A 19,858-nucleotide genomic window follows, 5' to 3' on the forward strand; every position below is an offset into this window, starting at 1 on the left:
TCCATATTCATTTTAATCATTCTTCTCTAGATTCATTCATTCTTTCCCAAAATTCATTCATTCCTCTACCAGTTTTGCTCAGATGCCGCCAAGGGTTATCTTGACTTTTGCTCAGTTATCGCCAATGGTTAACTTGGATTTTGCTCAGATGCCGCTGATGGTTATCTTGGATTTTTCTCAGATGCCGTCGAGGGTTATCTTGGATTTTGCTCAGTTGCCTCCAAGGGTTAACTTGGATTTTGCTCAGTTGCTATCGAGGGTTTTCTCGGAATTATGCTCAATTTTTACTCAATTTCACACAGTACATACACTCACACTTGCACTTTTTAGTCAGGGAGAATTCTTTAAAATTTAAGGATCTGATACTGTCAGTGAGAGCTCTCGCTTAAGGACCTGACAACTTTTTAGTTCGGGGAGAGTTTTACCCTCAAGGATCCGAATGTCCTAAAGAATTACAAAATAAACTGTCACTAGCTTTGGCATTCGGATATCGTACTATCTACCAAAATAGATTTGCTATCTAGTTTTCTTCAACCCTTTGCCAAATAGGGGTATCTGTAGACATCCCATTTTTGTACTCGCTTAATTAATTAACTTGTCAACCTGATCTCAACGGTTTCCAATAATGGATGATTATTCCAATGCTTTATTTTGTTACCAGATATGTCTTAGAAATTCAGATGAGGTATCTCAAACTAACAGAACTATAAAAATCATACTACGCTAGGAAAATATAATCTCAGAAGCCTAGAAATCATCATTTTTTAGACAAAAAGAAGCTTCACGATAAAAATCACTAAAAAATGACCAAATTATCAAAATACCGCTAATCTCAAAACATCCCTAGAGCCCATAGTACGTTTAGGAAAATCCATTCAAATACATAAAACAACAAATCAAAACCAAATAAATCATTTCGCCAATTTTCACAAAATTTGACAAAATTATGAAAATGCCCCTCATAAAGTTCATGACCATTTCGCACAAAAATTTTCATAAATGACACAAACCAATATTCCCATTGAATTCCTTATGAAAAATCGATTTTAAAACATCTTAGAACATTAAAAAATAACTTAAAACGTAAAAAGTCCTCTCCGAGGGTAAAACAGTAATTTTATAATTTTAATAATTAAAAATTTTAAAGTTAATAATTAAAACATTAAAGAGAAATCCTAATTAAAATTAAAATCAATCAAGTAAGACTAAAGTCAAAATTAAAGTCAATCAAGTAAGACTAAAGTCAAAAGAAAGTCAATCAAGTAAGACTAAAGTCAAAATCTTAAAGTCAATCAAGTAAGACTAAAGTCAATCAAGTAAGACTAAAGTCAAAATCTTGAAGTCAATCAAGTTAGACTAAAAGTCAAAACCCTAATAAAACTCTAATTAATCAATAACTCTATTTAAAACAATTCTAATTAAACTATAACTCTACCTAAAACAATTCTAATTAAAATATAACTCTACCTAAAATAATTATAATTAAACACTAACTCTATCAAAACAAGCACTCAAAAAAATCTATAAATAGGGGTCCCTATAACCTATTTTCGTATAAAAAAATAAACCCTAGAAAAAGTAGGTCAAAAAGCTTCTCTAACCTCCCATAAACCCTAATTTTGAAGCCCCAACTCCTTACCTAACATCCATACCACAACTTTAGCTAAAAAATACCTAGAAGCCCTTCAAAAACACCCAAAAATCGATAAATAAAATGAGAAAAATTCAGAAGGAGGTACCTTATCTTGGAGATTTGAAGCGAATCCGGTGATAGAACGAAGCGAGGAGTACTGTATGAGGAGGTATTCTATCAGATCTGAGGGAATAAAACTGTTGCATTCTTAAAGGTAAATTTATTATTATTATTATTTAGGTAATTTTAGCAATGTAGTTTTATTTGAGAATTAGTAGAGACCGGCGTTTGCCGGGCGGGGTTGGTGCCTAACACCTTCCAACCCCGTAATGCGATCCTTGGACTCAGTATTTTTTTAGTAGATTAGTTGTTTGTTTATCCGTTTCGAGTCAATGTTCGATTCCAAAACTGTAATAACTAGGTGGCGACTTCCAAATCTCAAAGGTCAAAAGTGGATCCGCGCACCCTTCGGATCAAGGGCACTTTCACCTACCCCATCACTTTTCTTTAAATAATTCATCTACCATCTCACTTCTCTCCAAAAATCACTTCAACCCATACCCTACCCTAACCTAACCGATCACTCTTCCCTAACACAATCAACCACCCACATCACAACCCATATCTTCTACACCCTAACTCATCTCTTTTCCCTAAAACCCTCCACCAACTTACATCAAAACCCATACGTCCCATCATCGTCACCAAACAGACCCATACCTTTCTCTCTAATCAAACAATCACCATCACCAATCAACATACCTCATCACCTCACTCTCTCATCACCTTTGTCACATGTCATCATTCCCTCAATTCTCCCAAAATCCAACCAACCAACCTAACAGTCAATCAAACACCTAACACCTTACATCCCCATTCTCCCCATCAACCATCATTCATCTCACCTTACCAAACACATTACCCAAATGGATAAGGGAAGGATCCAAACCATTTGGATCTAAACACTACCCATTTCCACCCATTACACAATTATCCTCTCTTTAACTCCAAATTTCATACCCTCCATCCTTAAAAATCATGCTATTATTTATTCTCCCAACTCTTCACCCCATTATACTCCTAAAATACCCTTTGAGCATCTATATACCCCCCTCATTTTCCTAAAATGGGTTACGAATTCTCACTCACCAACTTTCTCTCCCCAAGTCTCACAATAGAAAAATACTACACTCATATCAATTCTCTCTATTTTTTATTCTTCAATTACACAACAAAACAAAAAATGGGGGGACATTTTCCTAAATCACTAAGGACTTAAGAAGACATAGAAGAAGAAGGAAAGAAGAAAATAAGAAAAGAAAAGCTTCAAGGTGGGTTCAAAAGACTGGACTGGACTCCGATTCGATCGAAAGTATAAGGGTTGTAATCCCGTTTAAAATAAAATCAATTTTATCCCTAAACTATTTTTGAGGTAACCAGAACTCGGATCCTTCTCAAGTCATGAGAATGGGTCCGTAAATATAGCCAACACTTTTTTTCAAATCACATGTGAGGCAAAGATTTATGAGGATCATTTCCATGAATGGAATGATCCTATAATCAAGCCAAAAACAAATCCCTACTTAGGAAACATGTTGTTGACATGTGGCACTTCATTTTATTTACATTTTTATCTAAAAATTCGATTGAGTTGAGTAGAGGTTATCACTACTTGGCGGGGAGAAAAGGGTGGCTAACACCTTTTCTTTTCTCCAATCGAGCTGCTTACCCTGATCTCGAGGTTGATCGGTACCTTATCCATTGAGAGTCTCTACGTGCCAAAAATGATGTTTTTCTAAAAATGGACATCGGGTGACCATTCACACCTACTTACAATATGAATGGTGGCGACTCCAATTCTTAGTATACATGGTATTCGTAATCGAGGATCATGTATCTACAGCTGGCGACTCTGATGGGGAGCAAGGTTCTACCCTCATGTCAACTCGGTCACTTTAAAAAGTAAGACAAATATAAAAATTTTATTTTTATTTAGTTTACTAACATAGTTTGTGTTTGTTGTTCATGTTCTTTTATTTTTTGTTTCAAGTGAGATGTTGTAATATTTATTTTCTTTTGCTTTCAAGATACTTGTAAGGGGGTCAATAAAAGAAATAAATGAAAATGCACATGCACTCACGAACATAGCCCATTGCATAAGCCACCCCACCCTCATATATTTAGTCTTGATACCTAGTAGTTCTATGGTTTTAGATCATTATTTCAAGTGTCAGGGATGAACACATCAAATCCGATCACCAACCAATGACGTGGGTACCCCGGTATGCATCGAGGTTTGAAGATCGGATAACCGTAAAGTCACCTATTAGCAGCATGCATGTGCCAGATTAGACAATGCCAGGACACAAATTTTCAATTTTACATCGACCCCCGAAGCAACATTGTATGTGTTTAATGTATTCGGGCCTCGAAGCCCAAGTTGTAAGCCCAAGAGGCACACGTAGATCATAGGTTATTTATTTCTACTTTCTTTTCGTTTTCCCTTAGGTAAAGGGGAATGCATTTCACGTGGCATCATGTTCATATTAAAAAAAAAAAGTGAAAGAGGGAAGCAAAAAAATAGGGAGGGACATTTAATATAGTGTCCAAGAAGCCAGTTTCTATGAATTACAAAAACAACATTTCTTTCTAGTCCATATTCGTAACACGGTTGGAAGAACATATGCCTCATCCGTGTTGGGAGTACGATTGAAGCAGTGAATGCCTCATCCGTGTTTTGAGCATGGTTGAAATAGTGAATACCTCATCCGTGTTTTGAGCACGGTTGAAACAATGAATGTCTCATCCATGGCCAAAATACGCATAACAGAATGATAATTATATCCGTGCCATTAATACGGACCAGTAGGAAACCTGATCACTCATGGAAACTCCCTTTTGTTGTTGAAGAACCTATACCACCTTAAAAAAGAAAACAAAAAACAAACAAAAAAAGGAAAATCCCAAATGTTGGAAAATTAAGCAAGGCGGATTTTGCTTCAGTAAGCCGGCAATGAGCCGAATCAGGATGGTTCGAGACTTTGGGCCTCAAGCGGGGCCATTGTGTGTCACATGACCACAAGTAGGGTTTATTACCTTCAAGTTTCCCACCGGCCATTTTAAAAAAGAAACAAATAAATAAAAGAATGTGTGGATTTTTTACAATCAAACTAATCTTATGATCTGACCCATATCCAAACCAGATTGGGTCCCCTACCTGTATCCATCCAAACTGGGTCCACGACACAGATCCATTTCAACTAGGTCCATGACCCAGATCCACTACAATCCGGTCTATGACCCAAATCCGTTCAAACCAGGTCCATGACCTGTATCCATCTAAACTGGGTCCACGACCCAAATCCACTACAACTGGGTCCACGACCCAGATCTACTACAACTGGGTCTATGACCCAGATCCATTTCAATTGGATCCATGACCCAGATCCACTACAACGGGGTCCATGACCCAGATCATTTCAACTATGTCCACGACCCAGATTCATTACAATCGGGTCCACGACCTGAATCCGTTCAAACCAGGTCCATGATCCGTATCCATCTAAATTGGGTCCATGACCTAGATCTACTACAACTGGGTTCACGACCCAGATCCATTTCAATTAGGTCCACGACCCAGATCTACTACGATCGAGTTCACGACCCAAATCTACTACAAACCAGGTCCACGACCTATGTCGAACCAAGTCTATGATCCATCTATGATCTAACAAGGCTAACAACCAATCAATCAACTCAAATGAACACAATCTTTTTTCAAAAAATAAAAAAATAAAAAGTTTTAAAAGTGCCAATTGTAGTCCTTGATCAAAGTCGGTGCCTAGAAACGATCTTGCCCTGTTGATATGAGGGTGATAGACTACGTCTATTCAAGGAAATGAGGTGATTTAAGAATACCCTTGCGAAAGTATTGTGCGTCGCCTATTCCCTGGGGATCTAACTGGCTGACCTTGATTTTATAGAACTAAATTGGAAGCTAACAAAAAACATGTATTCTTTATACCTAATTTACTCACGAAAATTTATTTTTTCAAAAGATTTTATCGACTCTGTGTCGATGCCAGCCCCGTGCTGATGAAACTTCCTTTTTAAAAATATTTTTTCGACTCCGTGTCGATGCCAGCTCCATGTTGATGAAATTACATTTTCAAAATACTTTACCGACTCCGTGTCGATACTAGATCCATGTTGATGTAATTCTTTTTTCAAAATATTTTTTTGACTACGTGTTGATGCCAGTTCCGTGCTGATGAAATTAATTTTTCAAAATATTTCACCGACTCCGTATCGAAGCCAACTCCGTGTTGATGTCAACTCCATGTTGATGCCAACTCCGTGTTGATGTCGACTCCGTGTTGATGCCGACTCTGTGTCGATGCCAGCTACGTGCTGATGAAATTATTTTTTTGAAATATTTTTTCAGCTCCGTGCTGATGTTATTCTTTTTTTCAAAATATTTTATCGACTCCATGTCAATGCCAGCTTCATGCTGATGAAATCGTTTTAAAAATATTTTATCGACTTTGTGTAGATGCTAGCTCCGCGCTAATGAAATTGTTTTAAAAATTTACCGGCTTCGTGTCGATGCCAGCTCCGTGCTGATGCCAACTCTATGTTGATGCCAACTCTGTGCTTATGTAATTATTTTTAAAAATACACAATCCCGCTCCGCGTTGATGCCAAGTCCGTGTTGATGCCAGTTCCGTGCCACCATTTTTCTTTAAAACTCGTTTACCTTATAATAAAAAACTTTACCCAACCTAATAAAATATCATGCATCTTCATGTTTTGCAAATAAAATAGTAACGCTTGGTCTTATGTTACCACAGGTGACCAAACGAAACAAATATAAGTAGCTAGAGGTACCTCCGTATTTTCTTAGATCTTCTACCGTTACCATGAGTTCTTCCGAACCAGCACAGCCCACAACGGCCGAAAAGTCAGATGTTGATCCAAGAATAACAACACTATTGAAAATGATTGAGAGGCAAGAAAAGATGTTGAGTACTGTATTAACCAACGTCAGCATCATACAAGCCCAGACAATGCAGCACCATGCGTCAGAGTTAAATCAAGATTTACCCGAGCAACCTCCGCAAGGACTACAGACCACTATGCCTTCCGCAGTGCCGGAATATCAAGGACCCCACTCTATATTCCGTAGAATCGACCACCTATTGTGGTCATTCCGGGCGACGAATACGAGTATAGGACCATAGAGGCCAAAAGTATAACAGATGAAAAATTGACTTAGCAAATCAAGTCTTTATAAGAAGAAATGAGGAGGATGAAATGCCTCAATATTATGAGTGGAACTCAGTTCAATAACCTCTATTTTTACCCCAATGCTCAATTACTGGCCAAGTTCAAGTGTCCCGAGTTCGAAAAGTATAATGGAATGGGGTGCCCACTATCGTACTTAAAATTATATTACGGATCTATGTGCCAATATGGTGAGGACGACATGCTATTGGTGCAGTTGTTCCAAAGAAGCTTAATAGGGCCAGCACTCAAATGGTTCTTTGGGTTGGACCACACTCTTATTAAGAATTGGCAAGACTTGGTAGAAATGTTCTGGCAAAACTACCGATTCAATACGGATGTTGGTCTAGATGGAACGACATGGCTAAAATGACAAGGAAACAAAGAGAAACGGTGAAAGAGTATGTACAGAGGTGGCGAGAGTTAGCTTCGCAAGTAAGGCCTGCAATGATCGAGTAAGAGATGAACACTACGTTTATTTCGACACTAGGACACGGCTTCTATACTCATCTGGTGGGGCATACTACAGGCACATTCTTGAATCTGGTACAAATAGCATATCGGGTTGAGGACGGGATCCGAATTGGTCTGATATTTGACTTTACAAGTTTAGGGACAGCAGTAGGGATCCCCTCTCAGAGAAAGCCAGTGCTTACAGGAAACAAGAGGGAAGAAACATAGGTCAACAACGTATAGTCAAACCAACTCCTCTTCATCCCTTCACCAGTACTAAGACCACAAGCGCCGTCAACTTCATGGGCTTCGATACCTCCACCAGCTTGGAACCCTGTACCTCAATACCAATTCAGAGCAAATCCTCCACTAGTCGCACATCAGACACCACTATATGGGCAGAACCAGCAGATACGACCCAACAGGGTAAATAGAGTGTTTACCAGATTACCTATGACTCTATCAGAATTACTGCCAATCTTGATCAGGGGCAAATATCTTGCAAAACGTCCACCAAATCCTGAGGCTACTAAAGGGCTAGGGTACAACCCCAATTTGTTCTGCGAATTTCATATGGGTACACCAGGGCACTCTACAAATCAATGCTGGCAATTCAAGTACCAGGTGCAGAATTTGATAGATAAGAAGGCACTTATATTGGATGGGTTGACAAATCCCACTCAGTAGGAAAACATCAATCAAAACCTTCTACCTACCCACAACCGGGGGGGGGGGGAGAAATGGGCACAAAGTGCATGTCGTTCATGGGGAACTAGACTTCAATCCATCAAATTTGATAGTGCTTATCGGGGCAAAAGTCAGGGTCCACTTAACAAAAAAATAGGAATGCCTACGGTCAATACAGTCAACAGTTATATAACAAATCTACCCCGAAACTCGTAAGTGCCTATCAGAATGGCTGATCTCACCATCCATCCCACTCATCAAAATACTGCTACCTAACCACCTCTCATCATACCTTACACTTTGCTAAGTCCTCCAAATATGACCCGACCCCCCTTCATATACCATATACCTCATCCTCACGTTCACCACTCATCATTCCATACATTTTATCAACTCCACACGTAACTCCTCCTATCACCACCACACCGAAATCATCGCTACCACCCCTCATTCCCAATGTAAAGCCTGATCTATCTCCAATGACTATACGTTCATCTAAACCATTCCCCTATAGCTCCAACCAAGCATTTCCTTGGAGTTAGGAAACCACCATCACCACAACCGCAGGGGTCGAGACCATGAAGAAAGTAATGGTGACTGACATTGGTTATATGAAAAAGGCATGGAGGTGCCAAAAGTTGCCAGCAAAAGGTGTTAGCATTAGAAAAGAGATGAAAGAAACATAAAAAAATATAGAAAACGAGGAGAAAAGGAAAGTAAAGGGAAAGGGTAAGATGTATAAAGATGACAAGACAGAAGAGAAGGTGAAAATATCAGACAAGGTGGCAACAGACTTCATTAAGCTCTTTCACAAGATTGGGCATAATATTATGGACCAATTGAACAAGCAGACGGCTCAGATCAGCATTTTGGTCTTTTATAGAAATCAGAGGAACACCAAGAGGTATTGTTGAGAATTTTGGGAAAGTCACATATACTTGCAACCACTTCACCAGTACCAGCTGGAACAGATAGTAGGTCAGATCATGGCCCCCAATCTTATTATTTTCACAGAAAGTGAATTCATGCCAGAAGGATGGGGGCACATCGAGTCATTGAATATCATGGTTATGTGCAAGGGCATGATGGTCGCTAGGTATTAATTGATAATGACTCAACTCTCAACTTTGTCCTCTCGAAATCTTTAGAAAACTTAATGGTGATTGGTCGCACGTCAAACCCAACAATAAGGTTGTCCGAGGTTTTGATAGCTCGAGAAGGGATTCTTTAGGAGAGGTGGATTTGTCGATCACCATAGGCCCTTATACGTTCGAAGTAACATTTGAGGTCATGGAGATACCGACAACCTGCAACTTACTGCTGGGCAGACCATGTATCCATATTGTCGGGGTAGTACGTTCCCCTTTGCACTAAATAGTCAAATTTATCATGGGGCAGAGGATGATATCTGTACTAGCTGAAAACCTAAATCTGACTAGGAGAGCTCCGAACGTGCCATTTATTGACATTGAGTTGGCGAAGGATAAAACACTTTATAACTCCAATCAGTTTGCTGTTGTTAATCATGTCGAAAAGGGAAAAGAAAAGGAGAAAGTAGAGTTATCATATGCAAATCTGATGATCGGACGGGTTTTGAAAAGAGCAGGTTACTGACCCAGACAAGAGTTGGGACCTGGAGGAAAAGGGAAAACTATACCAGTCGAAGCAAATAAGCACACTCCTTATTTTTGTCTGGGGTTTAGGCCCACGAAAAGGGATATATCATGCATGAACGACAAAAATAGGCAACTTCGATTAGCCAAAAAATAAAATCGTGAGCCTAATATCTGAAATCTAGATAGAATTCCTCATATCAGTGTCAGCTTTCCAAAATCTCAAGCCAGACCTGACAGTTTACCAGAACTGCCAACAAAGCCAGTCAAAAAGCCAAAAATGGTAAACTTTAAACCTGTACATATTCAAGAAGACTCAGTTGTCGAGTCCCTACCATCCTTCGTAGAAGGCATTGATATCCTATTCAATGGGATTCTGATGAACATCTATCGGAGACCGTTCTAGAATCCACCAAAGTGGAAATCACCACGGGCTAAGAGAAAGAATCACCCTTCGCTACGGGCATCGACTGGGCATCAGTCATTATCCCACCAAGTTTGGGGGGAACTATGCCCCAACTTAACAAGGATCGATCGGAGATCATGGTCATCTCCAAACCACCCAGCAAATTACTTTCTCATCTCATCCACCCCCTTAGAGAAGGAGAAATCTTGAACAATTAAGAGGAATTCTCATTAACCCTCGAAGCTGTTGAGGCCTAAAAAAATGTCGTTAAACGAATCTAGTTTGCTTGAGGAACATAACGAGCCCTTGTCCTCGGGTAAAGACTATTGTGAGGGCTCCCTATCTTTACTAATGAATTTGCATGATTGTTCTTATTATTTCAGATATCTAGAAAATCACAAAAAACAAATATCACTCAAAAGATAAAAAAATTAAAAATTTATCAAAAATAAAAAACCCTTCAAAATTGTAAAAAAATAGATATTTTCCAAAAATTAAAAAAAGAGTTTTCAAGAGATTTGTCTCGATCAAATGAGTACCTATATAGAATATAATTTGAAAGGGAAGAGTATGATTTTGATCTTGAACTCAACTTTGACTTCATGGGGATCAAAGAAGAGTCTGAAGACGAAATGGAGTACCTACCCAAAGAAATCAAAGACTTGGTAGAACGTCACTAGAAAGGTGTTCAGCCAAACATCGAGGAAAAAGATTCAATCAATCTTGGTACCGAAAAGGACCCACGAATTATCAAGATCAGAGCCTATTAACATCGCAGCAAAAGGAAGAAATGATCAAACTCTTATAGAACTATCAAGATGTCTATGCATGGTCATACAGAGATATGCCTAGGTTAGATACTGATCTTGTTGTCCACAAACTACCAATCGCTCCCGGAAGTAAGCTAATCAAGTAAAAATTAAGTAAATTGAAGCTAGAAAGGATGAGGTCATGAAGCAGTTCGAAGTAGGATCCTGAATAGCTAGCTAATGTCATCCCAGTACCCAAGAAAGATGGAAAGGTACATATGTGTGTTGACTAACGAGACTTAAACAAGGCCAGTCCTAAGGATGATATTCTACTTCTACACATCGACACTCTAGCTGATAGTACAGCAGGACACGACATATTTTCGTTCATAGATGGTTTCTCGGATTATAATCAGATAAAAATGGCAGAAGAAGACCAGGAAAATACTACATTCATCACACCATGGGGCACTTTCCACTACAAACTCATGCCATTCGGGCTAAAGAATGTAGGGACGACATACCAACGAGTAATGACTGCATTATTCCACGACATGATTCATAAAGAAATTAAAGTCTATGTAGACGACATGATCGCTAAATCCGACATAGAAGAAGATCATTTGGTAAATCTCAAGAAGTTGTTTGACAGGCTAAGGAAGTATAGTTTAAGGTTCAACCCAGTAAACTGTATATTCGGGACAACATCGGGCAAACTATTGGGTTTTTTCGTCAGTAGAAGGGGCATCGAAATAGATCTGACAAAGACTAAATATATCCTCAAGATGAAGGCACCCATTTTAGATAGATATGTTCAGGTATTTTTGTGGAGAATACAGTATATCAGCCGGTTTATTGCTCAGCTCACACCTATTTGTGAATTGATCTTCAAGCTACTGAGGAAAGATACGCTAAAAAAATAGAACAAAGACTATCAAGAAGCACTCGATGAAATCAAGCAATATCTGCTCAATCCACCAGGCTTGGTCCTCTTACTCCAGGGAGACCTCTGCTGATGTACATCTCAGTACAAGAAACGCTAATGAGGTGTGTGCTAGGATAACATGATGAATCGGGACGAAAGGAACAGGCCATCTACTATCTCAACTAGAAATTTACTAAGCATGAAACAAAATATTAAATGCTTGAGAAGACTTGCTGCGTATTAATCTAGGCATCTCAACGACTCCGTCATTATTTGTTTAGTTACTCGATTATGCTTATCGTCAGAATGGCAATTACCTTTTAAAAAAACCCGCGTCAACAGGTCACACAACGAAATGGAAATTACTGTTATCTGAGTTTGACATCACTTATGTCACTCAAAAAGTCATCAAAGGGCAAGTCATTACAGATCATCTAGTCCGAACACCCATTGCTTGACTATAAGCCATTGAAGAAAAACTTCCCCGACGAAGCCATATTACTCATCGAGATTGAGGACGATGACGAAGAACCAGGTTGAAAAATATACTTTGACGGAGCAGCAAATCAGAAAGAGAATGGAATAAGGGCAGTCTTGATCAAACTGGATGGGTCCCACATGCCAATTACAAATCAGAAAGGGAATGGAATAAGGGCAGTCTTGATCAAACCGGATGGGTCCCAAGTGCCAATGCTCTAACAACGAAAGTGAATATGCATAGCGGGGTTGAAAGCAACACTAGATCTCGAGGTAGATGAAATCGATGTATTCGGAGATTCAAGCTTAGTAGTCTATTACATGATTGGAGAATGAAAGACTCGAGAGCAGATACTGGTCCCTTACTATGAGTATCTGGAGGAACTAAGCTTGTGCTTTGACAAGATTTCATTCACATACATGCCGAGAGCTAATAATCAGTTTGCAAATGCACTAACTGCACATGCTTCTATGATCAGTATCTCGAAAGACCTAGTCATCAACCCAATTGAGATTGGAATTCAAGATGAGTCGGCCTATTGCTAACCTATTGAAGTGGAATAACTTGAAGAAAAGCCATGGTACTCGGACATCAAGGCATATCTCGAAGATCGAACCCTCTCCTCAGATGCAATGCCTAATGATCGAAGGATTATTAAAAAATTAACAGGACAGTTTTTCTTGAGCAACGGTATTCTGTACAAGAAATCACACTATGAGGTCCTACTTCGATGTGTATCAGAAGCAAAAGTGAAACGACTGATTGAGACTGTACATGGTGGAGTTTATGGGCCCCACATGAATGGTCACATACTAGCCAAAAAGATCACGAGGATGGGACACTATTGGTCGACATTGGAGAATGATTGCTATCAGCATGTCTGCAAATGCCATCTATGTCGGATTTATGCCAATAAGATCAACGCTCTACCATTAGAATTACATAATATGATCACCCCTTGGCCCTTATCACTTTGGGGCATGGATGTCATTGGACAGATTTTGCCAAAAGCTACAAACAAACATCGCTTTATCTTAGTTGTTATTGACTACTTCACTAAATGGGTAGAAGTTGCTTCATATGCCAACATCACAAAAAGCAATGTTCTGAAGTTTGTCAAAAATAACATCATCTGTAGATATAGGCTTCCCAATGGATTAGTAACGGACAATGCTAAGAACTTCAAGAATAAGGATATGATCAAGTTGTGAAAAGACTTCCAGATCACTCATCACAATTCTGTACCTTACAAACCCAAGATAAACGGAGCACAAGAGACAGCTAACAAGAATATCAAGAAAATTATCGAGAAGATGGGAGTTACGTACAAGGATTGGCATGAGACGTTTACACTTTATGCTTATCGAACCTCGCTTAGAACTTCGACTAGGGCAATGCCGTATTCATTAGTATATGAAATGAAAATAGTCTTACCCGTCGAGGTTGATATTCTCTCATTCCGAATCTTAAAAGAAGCAGATTTAGATGAAATTGAATGGATTTAAGCTCAATTTCATCAACTGAATCTGATCAAAGAAAAACACCTTGCAGTCATCTACTACGAAAAAATCTATCAACGACGAATAGCTCATGCCTACAATAAAAAAGTTAAGCCTAGAGATTTTTCGTCAGGAGACCTTGTTTTGAAAAAGATTTTACCAATCCAAGAAGACACCAAAAGAAAGTTTCGACCAAACTATGAGGGACCATTCATCGTACAGAAGGTAATGATAGGAGGAGCTTGATCTTGACAGAAATGGACGGACAAGTCTTCCTACAACCGATTAATGCTGACACTATTAAGAAGTACTACGCCTAAGATCTGACACTGAGATGACGAAAAGCCATCTTTGTTATCCTGAACAAACTATCTAACCCTAGTCAACCCTTTTGAGCCATCACATTCATTTCTTAACCTAAGACTGGGGCAAGTCAACAATTACCAAAAAAAAAAAAAAAATAAGTAAGAAAAAGAAAAAATAGACAAAAAAAATTAAAATAAAAAAGTCAAAAAAGAGGGCAAAAGCATTCAATTTACTCCTGGCCCGCATAAGGATAAACTCTGAACGTCTAAAAATACAAAAAAATTAGAAAAGTCAAAAACCTGGAACACTTGATCTAAGTTCGACCCAAATCTCCAGCCTAAACAAGTTTGAGAGACGCTGGGAGGAGACATAGATAACCTTTTTGAAACAAAAATAGATAAACCCCAGGTCTAACCTGCTCTAGACAAACCCAGACCTTAACCACTTTATCCTTCCACTGCCATAAGTCGAAGCCAACGTTTCATCCCACTAAAAGTCCTTTCTAATTAAGAAATGTTCTAGGGCAACACAGTAACGATGGTAGCACCAATGATCTTGTGACTTGGTCCGTACCTCAAAGTCTTGTTAGTCGTTGGAAGACTCGAGAGGGGAATTTAGGTTAGATATTAAAAAAAAAGTACTTGAAGTATAGAGTAGCTAATCTCACTTGAGTTGTCGAATCACGAATAGTTGTCAGCAAAGTCGAGAGGAGAATCTAGATCTATTAGTCAAGAAAGAGTGCCACTACAAGAGTAGAGTCACCGATCTCGCAGGTCAACTTGAGTCACCAAGTCATAAAGACACAGAGACTCCGAGAAAGAACTGCGATGTAAAAATCCAAAAAATACAAGCATAGTCTGAAAGAGCATAGTGAAAACCTGAAAGGGCGCTATAAGTAAAAGAATCAGGTTATGGTAAGATCAAAATCATCGACACAATGAAAACCCCAAATGGGCATCGATGCGCAAAAAAATGAAAATCGACTCTGGTGAAAATCGTAACTGGCTCCAAGTGCAATAAGGGTAAAAAAAAAAAAAAAAAAAGAACTCCTGGCCCACAAGAGTATAAACTGTGAACGGTAAAATCTTTCTAAGAAAAACTGAGGCCCAAACAAATAGCAGTCTTCCAACACCAAGGTAATGGGGATGAGTCTAAAAGAACCGAAATATTAATTGACGCTCGTATTCTCCGTGGTTGGCAAAAATGCCAAAATCGTTATAATTAAAGATTTTACAAATTCTGAATTTATCATACTCATTTAATAAAGACATTTCATTGAATTTCAAAAACTACTATTTTGGCCAATGATGACAAATCTAGGTCTTATTCAACAAAACTTCGTGTTTTCAAGAACAATAGATATATCTGAGGCCAAGTAAATACAAAATTTATTTTCTTTGCATTAATCTTTCAACATTTTTTGCATACATTTAGATAATAACAAGAAAATACAAAAGGGAGGAATACAACACGCAGCCCGTCAAACATCATGGTAAGAAATGAAAAAGAAGTCAAGGCGCTCCTCCAAGGCATGTGTGGCGCCCCGCCGGACACTAACACAAATCCCCATGTCAAATCTCAAGGTATTATGTAACACCTCGAAATTTCGGCATGGTCTCCTCTGTTTATGTTAGCATTCCAAGGCGTTCAACCTGCACCTGATAACCGACATACAATCCTGCATACATATATAAAATATAATACTAGCGGAAGCTTATATACGTCTAATAACATACGAAAGATCAGAGTGCGGAAGAATAACTAGAATACAGGATTATACAAAATTTCTCACTCTAACAGAATTCCTAACACTCAATACAGAATCCATAAAACTACCTAGGGGAATTGACACCACTAGGGGGTATAACCCTAGTACTTACCAGGTGACGAACTCTGGTTGTCTATCTAACCAACCAGATGATCCTCATTCGTACTCTATACTTGCCTCGCCAAGCTCTGAATCTGAAACTAAAAAATAGAGAAGGAAAGGGTGAGTAACAATGGTTACCCAGTAGGGAAACAAACAATTTCTGTCAATAACCCCTCCTAACATGAACGAATAAGCATACTGAATCATTTTAAAATAGTCAAAATTTTACAGAAGAAATTACGATTAACTGGTACATATAGCCAGGGATGAACAACTAAACATTTTAAAACTCACATTACATCGATCAGCAGTACTCACTATAACATTATCTTTTTATACAAATCTAATTGATCAAAAGGGAAATAATAAACATGGATTTCATTTTATATATCAAAATAAACAACAGATACATAATACACAATGGTGGAGTATTGGAATTAGAGTGTTGGGATTCACGACTGGATCGCTCCTAGTCGGGACATGATGTTACAATTTCTCTCGGACTTTTAGTTCCTGATTTTGTGGCTGGTCGCTGTTTACCACGCTTGGTTGACCATTTATCCGGCTCAGGCTGGCCGTTTGACGTGACCGTAAGCAATGGGTCTCTTTTCGATGTGTCAGAACGTTCGACTACTATAGATTGTTAGTGATCACTGACTAATCATCTTCGTCTATGCCTATCAGGCGTACATGTGATTCCCAAAGATACAAACCATTCGTATACGACCACCTTTACATTACAAGTTCACTGGTAAAGATAGAGAGGAATAACCCGGATTCCAGTTGTGACTCCACTCTCATACGCGTCCCATACCACGTATGAGTTTGGTGGTCCCTACCGTACATCCCAGGATAGTACACCACTTCGGATGATATGATGCACTATCCCTTCAGGCATTCACAAACTCTTTAACAGCTCACAAAATAGCTACTTATATATATTATTTTCATTTGAAAACAAAAGAGAAATTAACAATACAAGGTTGAGAATAGATATCCAGTTTCCTACCATGCAAGTGTGGGCAACCCGGCCTAAAATAAATAACATAACAGAGCGCCTCGCGCTAACAGAAAGTAAATAAACATGCAACCAGTAACATTATCCCTGGATATCCGTTCACCAACCTGCATACAACACAACAACGTAAAATGTAGACATCACCCCTCGGGTGTGACTCTGACATTTTACCGTTTCATACCCTTTTTCCCTTTTTTCGACTTTTACAATTTTCAATCTCTTCAATAAAACATCCATTTTCTGATATTCATCAACTCAATATAAGTTCATTGAATATTAAATCACATTTTCCAACTAAAGAATTTATTTTTTTTCAAAAACCTAAAAAAAATACAAAACTTATTTTAAAACGGGTTCCGAGCAGTGCACAGGACCCAACTTACAGAAATAACCCAGTAAATACCTCGCCCATGTATAATTTGTTAAAAATACAATTAAACATATCAATCATGCAATTTCTAGCGTGAATTTTTTTGAAATAACAAAAGAATTCTACCTTTCGGAAATACATCCAAAGTTTTTCAACAAAATTCTAAATGCAATTTTCACAATCTACGATTACTAATAGAAATTGAGAGTTCCTTACAATCTCTAGGCGAAAGGATCAAAGCACGTGCACGGAAATCGAGGCGATCGGCACGAAAATCGAGACGGACCGAACTTCGAAGCGGCTGATTTTTGAAATCGACCTGGTGGTTTTGAAGATCTCGATGTGCTTGTCTCTTCTCCCTTCTACGGCGAAAGACAGTTTGACCCCGAAATCGATGAAAACCGAGGTCGAAGTTACGAAAATCTCTGTATAAAAATACGGCTGATTTTTGATTATACGGGGTGAAAAACACGAGAAAACGGAAGGAACTTGGTTGGGTTATGTAGAGAATGAGGCTGCGGACGTTTTTCCCTTCTGCGTCGGAAAGCGATTTGACCCCGAAACGGACGAAATCCGAGGTCAAAGTTTCAAAATTTCCGTATCCAAATACGGCTGATTTTTGACGATATCGGATGAAATAGAAAGTGAAATGAAGAAAGGTTGGGTGGGTTTTGTAGAGAACGTAGCTGCGGACATTTCTCCCTTCTGCGTCGATTGTCGACGGCGAGCCGTTTGTGAGAGATCTGAGGTGGAAGGTCGAAGAGAAAAGAAAAAAAAAATCGTTTTATATGTCTCGGCCGTATGGACGCGTTGGGGAAGATGAGTTATATAAAAAAATTTAAAATATTATTTAAATAACATGTGGGACAAATTCGGTATTTTGTCAATTGTTTCGATCGTCGATAACTTTATCATCCGGACTCCAAAACTGACAAATGAATACTCTATTTCGCCTAATTTTTCATTTCGGATCTAATGGTATAGTCAATTTCTACAAATTATGTCTCCATCAAAATTTTACATTTTTGGCCTGACGTGACCCCTAAACTTGATGTCGTTTTCATTTTTGGCGATAATTCAACTTCCTGATATCCAAAAATGACAAATAAATAGTCCATGTTGAATAATTTTTCGTTATGAACCCAATGGTATGATCGAATTTTAAAAATTATTCCTCTAACAAAAAGTCACTGTTTTAGCCTGGTCCGACCCGGTAATCGAGGATTTTGCAACTTTTATATTTGGACTCGCATTTGAGTGTGCTTACAGGCTAAACTATGTTTTTTTTTATCATTTTGAATCTAATGGTGAGGTCAGATTCTATTAAAAATGATCAAAATAAGGTCCCACAGTTTTACCCTAAGTCCCACTTTCAAGATTTTCTTAAAATTCCACTATTTATTTTTTTCCTCGAGATACGAATTAAAAATTCAGGGTTTTACAGCATGGATCCGGGTAGCCTGGCTCATCACTACTTTTTCAACATCTGAAGCATCATTACTCACTAAATATGCTGTAAAGTCATCAAAATGAGGACACTGGGCAAGTCTGTTCCTCAACTCAGTAACTTCGACTCGAAGCCTAGCCACTTCACCACCATCACTAGATCCCGATTGGGCAAGTTTGGAGGTCAGTCGAGCGATCTCTTTATGTATTTTCTTCTCGGATTTAAGCTAGATAGCCTGAATGAATGATCAGTCTGAGATTCCTCCACTCGATCTCGATAATCAAAGAAGGATGAAGCACCGTGACATGTTCGGGTATTATCGACACTAATTGCTTCCCAGAGATGATTTCTTGAATCCAATGCAAATATGATGAAAATAGGTGTGGTGGAAAGATGGGTCGATTCAAAACCTCAACTCGATTCCATTCTTTCACGAGTCAACTTAGAAGTGTAGTCCACAAAAGACCAACCAACTCATTGAAATTCTCAGGGATGAGCACACCCTGATCATAGCCAAACTGCCGATGAACCCGTAGTGGGTTGCACCTCTGAGACCATCAAAACAAGGAAACGGGTCCCATCAAATGCAATCACGGGAGACCCTCGAGGTTGGAATGCACCAACCCATCACACCTCTTCATCATCAAGATTGCAAATAAAAGCATACCATTCTTCTTTACTACCCGAGGCCAATGGGGCAACTCACCACGGCATCATAAGGACGAGATCAACATTAACCAAAATGAGCGATTAACAACTTCAGTTGAGGTCATGTGATCCATAAACCAAAGCTATAATAACAAGAACATTCTAAACCTTGAAAAACTAGTAAATTTATATTTAAATTCAAATCTAAGCTAAGTTTGGAACTTACCTACAGGAGTGGGGCACATCCTCGAAAAAGCTAATCACGATCGGATGAACAAGCTGTAAGAAATTGGAACATTTCACTTAAAAGCATCGGTACCAACCGACGTCCCTCCCGGACCTATTAAACACTTGAATAAGAGAAAGATCTATGATGTCTCCTCCACTCGAAAATAAAAGTTGACTCATTACCATTAAAGTGAGAGCATTAAAGTGAATCAACGACTTCGAAGGATCCGTGAGGCGTTCAACCA

General features: G+C 38.7%; 1 long non-coding RNA gene across 1 annotated transcript in view; it reads right to left on the reverse strand.

Annotated features, from left to right (window-relative positions):
* LOC147388873 (uncharacterized) overlaps positions 1-18,201 on the reverse strand; it is a 29,386-nt gene extending 11,185 nt beyond the window's left edge. The window contains exon 1 of the long non-coding RNA XR_015170779.1: positions 17,507-18,201. This is a non-coding gene — a long non-coding RNA (uncharacterized LOC147388873). The remainder of the gene's footprint in view (positions 1-17,506) is intronic.
* Positions 18,202-19,858: the final 1,657 nt, after the last annotated feature.

Source organism: Akebia trifoliata, chromosome 12 (assembly GCF_017979445.1).
Source record: "Akebia trifoliata isolate Shusen 1 chromosome 12, ASM1797944v1, whole genome shotgun sequence".
NCBI classification, from domain to species: domain Eukaryota; kingdom Viridiplantae; phylum Streptophyta; class Magnoliopsida; order Ranunculales; family Lardizabalaceae; genus Akebia; species Akebia trifoliata.